At 47.6% G+C, this 5,743-nt stretch overlaps 1 pseudogene; it reads right to left on the bottom strand.

Moving 5' to 3' along the window:
* Positions 1-2,496: 2,496 nt before the first annotated feature.
* On the bottom strand, positions 2,497-2,597 carry LOC118891421 (annotated as a pseudogene).
* Positions 2,598-5,743: the final 3,146 nt, after the last annotated feature.

The raw sequence follows: 5,743 nt of genomic DNA, 5'->3' as shown, positions 1-5,743 counted from the left end.
GTTAAATGTAAATTTAACATTATGTATATTTCACCACAGTGAAAAGAAGAAAGAAGAAGCTAGGGTAATCACCAAAAGAACAGACATAAAGCACGTAAGTTGCAAACAAGTAGGAAGGTGGGAACAATGGAATGAAAAGATCTTTAAAAATCAAAAGAAAACAAAGAAAGGAGGTAAAGTTCAGAGGCAGGCGCAACTAAATACTGTATTGTTTAGGAAACATGTATAAGTGGTTCAAATATACAGAACATCAGGGTAATGGATAAACCAGAATCAGGATAATGAGGAGGAGGAGGTGTGGAATCAAGGCGGGACACACAGTGGCTTCTAAGGCATTGGTCATATGTTATTTTTTAGCTGGGTGATGAGTATATAGATATTCATTCTATTATTTTTCTTTAAAATAGTTCAATTTTAATAATATTTTGTATGTATAAAATATTTTGTCATTATAATTACAATCATAACTTTTTTCAAGAAAGAAGGAAAAGGTAGTTGTAAAGGCAGATTAAAAATGGGACTCTGCAAAGGACTGGGGGTGAGCCATGCTGGGCGCCCTGCTTCAGCGTCAAGTTCTGCAACTGGAGAACAATTTAAATGCAGCCTAGTTTGCTGTCCTGTCCCCTTTGGTTCTCCATAGATGGGGACAGTGTCTTCTCTACTCTCTGACCCTACAGTTCCTTACCTGTAGTTTAGGTGGGGCCATTGCACATCCCCCTCACTAGTTTGTTTTGTCTCCCTCTCCCATTTTTCATTTGTCTTTTATGATTCCCAACAGCAGGCCAACATCCTGCAAGTGTTTGTTCAAGGTCAGTTCTGTCTGGTGACCTCTGCCTTCCCTTGGTCTTTAGTGGTTTCCCAGTCTCTTGTGGGATTAGGAAAGAGTTAGGCAGCTCAGACGCTTTCCATCTGTCCGGTATTCATTGCGTGCAATGTAACTCTGGTGCGTGGATATGGACAATAGGGAAGACAACATATCTAATAATTACAATGAACATTCATTTAATCTGTATAAGCACTCTGCATGCATTATCTCATTTAACCCTCATAGCAACTCCATGAGCTGAGTAGTAGTATTATTCCTAATTTGCAAATAAGGACACTAAGACTCAAAGAGGTTAAGTGAGGCGCACATGTGGTCAGAGGAGAGCTAAGCAGTCTTACCAAGATGTCAGGCTCCTCTGGCTCCTCACGTGTGCTTGTCCAGGGAACTGAATACACAGAGAGCCACTGAAAACCCTTGAGGATCATGAGAAGAGACCCCTCATGTTCACAGAAAGCCTAGAGAAATGGCCTCATCCTCCAGACATTCTCAGAGTAAAAGGCCCTCCCAGAAATTAGGGTACAATTCTACAAACGCAATTCCCACTCTGCTTCTTACCCTTATGAGTAAATAGTAGAGAGTATGTGAAGGAGATGATATGACATTGGGAAAGTCACTTAACCTCTCTGTGCCTCATTTATTTATTTATTTTAATATTTTAAAAATTTATTTATTTTTATTTATTATTATTATTACTTTTGGCTGTGTTGGGTCTTCGTTGCTGCGTGCGGGCTTCCTCTAGTTGAGGCGAGCAGGGGCTACTCTTCATTGTGGTGCGCAGGCTTCTCATTGCAGTGGCTTCTCTTGTTGCGGAGCACGGGCTCTAGGCATGTGGGCTTCAGTAGTTGTGGCACACGGGATCAGTAGTTGTGGCTCGCAGGCTCTAGAGTGGAGGCTCAGTAGTTGTGGCACACGGGCTTAGTTGCTCCGCGGCATGTGGGACCTTCCCAGACCAGGGCTCGAACCTGCGTCCCCTGCATTGGCAGGCAGATTCTTAACCACTGCGGCACCAGGGAAGCCCCTGAGTATCACTTTTTAATAAGAAATAATATTTAAGAAATGAAATCAGGATAAACACACAAGGATACTCAAAGAGTAGCCATACTAGGTAAGCAAACAAGAACTGGGCTGACCCAGGACCATGCCTTTAAGGTCGGAGATGCTTAGACAAGAGAACACCAGGCTTGTAGGTACCTGCAGGGATGTTACACATCTACTCATCAACTCTGACTCTCACAGTATTCACTGTCATCCTCACCACTCACAGTTACCACACTAATCACAGGGTGGGGAGGGGCAGGATGGGGTGACCAGGGCAGGATGCCACAGGCCCTTAGCTGAAAGAGTCAAGTCATCTTTGTCTTTGTCTTTGAGAGCCTTTTGATTATCTGGCCCTTCCTAGCCAGCCGTACCCCACTCCACCCCTGCCAGTTCTGGCAAGAACAGCACAGGCTGGTGCCCTTGCTCTCAGGTCAACTGAGCAGTCACCCAACATGGTAGTCAAAGCCAGCAGGCCAGGGGGCAGGATGGTGCCCCAGTGACCTGTGGTTTTCAGCATGTAAGTCTTGCACATCTTTTGTTAAATTTATCCTTAAGTATTTTCTGTTTTCGTTGTTGTTTTGCTGTAAATTGGCTTGCTTTTCCAATTTCACTTTTCAATTATCGACTGCCAAAGAAATATGAAATGCTTCACAAATTTGCATGTCATCCTTGTACAAGGACCAGTTTAATCTTTTGTGTCATTCCAGTTTTATTATATGGGCTGCCAAAGTGATGTTATATGTGTTTTAAGTAAAAACATAATAAGATCCACTCTTGTGAATTTTTAAGTAAAAATACACTCCAGGCAGGTAAGTCCCTTCTCTCCCGAGGCCTCCTGTGCTCCTAGACACTGCCACAGACCCCTACCGGGGGCGTACGGGACCCTGCCCGGAGAGTATACCTTCTGCTGCATCGTTAGCTGGCTCTTTCAGCCTGGATGCAGTCTGCGTTCTCCATTGCAAACTTCACACACTCGCACCAGCTAAGATTCTGTAAAATGGTTCAGCAGTCCTAAAGCAGGGTGCAAAAATGCCAGGGGCTGACTTACTGGCTCGGTCCTCACATGCACCCCAAAATATTACTGGAGAGGAGAGAGACAATCCCATCTCATGGACCTAAGGATAGCCAGAAAGGGTGAGGAGGGATGCACATCTGACAGGCTTTTAAGAATTCATTTCTAACCCCATGGGCGGATCATTTTGAGCCTTGAGGGGAAGATGATGCCTTCCCCAGAAGCTTGCAGGCGCTTCTGGAAACCTCTTTTCAGCCTCAGATGAGACTGTCTGATGATGTGCTTTCTGGTCTGGTGTGCTTTCTAAGCTAACCGCCGTTAAATCTCCTTTTTCTTTTTTTAAACTGTAGTAAAATACACATAACATAAAATTTACCATTTTAGGACTTCCCTGGTGGTCCAGTGGTTAAGAATCTGCCTGCCAACGCAGGGGACACAGGTTCAGTCCCTGGTCCAGGAAGATCCCACATGCCGCAAAGCAACTAAGCCCATGCACCACAACTACTGAGCCTGCACTCTAGAGCCCTCGTGCCACAACTATTGAAGCCTGCGCGCCTAGAGCCCGTGCTCCGCAGCAAGAGAAGCCACCACAATGAGAAACCTGTGCACTGCAACGAAGAGTAGCCCCTGCTCACTGCAACTAGAGAAAGCCCGCGAGCAGCAACGAAGACCCAAAGCAGCCAAAAATAAATAAGTAAATAAATAAATTTATTTTTTTTAAAAAAAGAATGAATTAGGGAATTTCCTGGTGATCCAGTGGTTAAGACTTCGTGCTTCCAATGCAGGGGGCGTGGGTTCCATCCCTGGTCGGGGAAGTAAGATGCCACATGCTGCGTGGGCAAACAAAAAAAAAGAAAAAGAATGAATTAAAACCAGGTTCCTGGGGCTTCCCTGGTGGCGCAGTGGTTGAGAATCTGCCTGCCAATGCAGGGGACACAGGTTCGAGCCCTGGTCTGGGAAGATCCCACATGCCGTGGAGCAACTAGGCCTGTGAGCCACAATTACTGAGCCTGCACATCTGGAGCCTGTGCTCCGCAATAAGAGAGGCCGCGATAATGAGAGGCCCGCGCACCGCGATGAAGAGTGGCCCCCACTTGCCGCAACTAGAGAAAGCCCTCGCACAGAAACAAAGACCCAGCACAGCCATAAATAAATAAAATAAATAAATTTTTAAAAAAAGCAGGTTCCCCAGCCCTCCACACCCAAACCACTTGGCAGCCCCAAGATGAATGGTGTGATAGAAATCTTTCTTTCCTTGTGGCTTCTATTAGCTGGTCCAGGCCTTACTGGCTTAGCCCAGCTTGGGGCTGTGAAACTGCAGGTCTACTTGCCTAAGTGGAAGGGTGGGTGGATTCCTATTGGGAGGGGCCCTCCAGATTAGCTCCAGCCCTCCCCTCTGCTCTGGCCATGGCTCCATTAGAGAGGCTGCAGTCCTGCCCACCCCCTAAATTGTCTGGGGTCTGCATTACTTCCCAACGTTCCACCCCAGACCCCATGGCTTCCCTGAGCCAGGGAAGGATGGGCAAGATGCCATCCAAGGCCTTCCAAGAGTAGGGAGGGGAATTTGAGCTCCTTCCTCAAAAGAGGCTATCCCGCCTTGGGCAGAGCTTGAGGCTGACGGTCGGTCATCAGGGTGAGAACTGCCCCAGTCTGTGTGCAGACTCAGGATCTTTGCAGCGTAACTGGCTTCAAAGAAGGAGTTTAATCTTAGAAGGAGTTTCAGCCTTGCTCAGCGGCTCCAGAGCCCCCCTTCTGCTTTAGTCCCATCTCTTGACAGGCTTCTGTGAGGAGCCTGGGCTGCCTCCCCAGGGGACCTTCCTTTTGTCCTTGGGTTCTCACAAAAGTGAATGGACCCAGTGTTCCAGACCATTTCCATAGGACTCAACGTGAGCTGTTTCTGGGCTCTGTGCAGTCCTGATAAGGCAGGCCTGGGACATGCCTCACTGGCTTCATCCACGGCTTGGCTCTCTTTGCCAGAAAAGGGAGGGCCAGTCCCACAGGGCTCTGAGATTGTACTGGCCCTCAGACATGGTTTGCCCAGGGACTACTGGTGGGTGGGAGTGGAGGTGGGGTTGGAGCAAGACGGTAGGGGTCCCAGGCCTCAGGCTAGCAGGGGTCAAGAGAGATGATGGGGCAGAGGTGAGGCAAGCACCACCCAGCCTTATACCTACACTTCTGCACCCCACTCCACCCTCCACCATGTCTCTGAACCACAGCACTGCCCCTCCAATAAGTACAGGGACCACTCAATCAGCTGTGTGATGTCCAGCAACGTCCTTAAGCTTTCTGAGCTGCAAAAATGGGGATTCTAGAAAATACCCAGAAGGGTTTTTGGAAGGTTAAATATGAATGTTCCTTGTGTAATGCCAGACACTCAGAAAGTGTGCAATACACATCATTTTCCTCTCTGCTTTCTTCTCTGTAACAGTTTTATGCACATTGCTTTGGTTCTATCAGGGAAGCTAGGCAAGCTGGCAGTTCCCAGAAGAGGTGGGGAAGCCACCGTCTTCTCTTTGTGCCCAGAAATACTGCCACCAATGGATGGCTTCCTCCAGAGGCCACCAGCTAACACTGGAGTACTGACACACTGGGCGGAACCGACGGCTGGGTAAATGGCTGCTGCGGAGGAGAAACGATGTCCTCGAAGACCCACCCTTTACCCAGACCCACCAAGGACACCTATTCTTCATGTCACTGCCAGTAAAAATTCCCATCTTGAGACTCAATCCAGTTCAGTTAGAATCTGTGGAGGTGGGGCCAGCTTTGGGTATTGTTTAAAAGTCCCCAGGTGCTTCTAATGTGTAACCAGGGTTAAGAACTACTGGTCTAGTCCAACCTCCCCATTGTAGAGATAAAAACACACAGGG

The sequence above is a fragment of the Balaenoptera musculus genome, chromosome 2, assembly GCF_009873245.2.
Source record: "Balaenoptera musculus isolate JJ_BM4_2016_0621 chromosome 2, mBalMus1.pri.v3, whole genome shotgun sequence".
In the NCBI taxonomy this organism is placed as follows: domain Eukaryota; kingdom Metazoa; phylum Chordata; class Mammalia; order Artiodactyla; family Balaenopteridae; genus Balaenoptera; species Balaenoptera musculus.
Note: the sequence above shows the minus strand (reverse complement) of the source record. Positions and strands in the feature narration are given on the sequence as shown.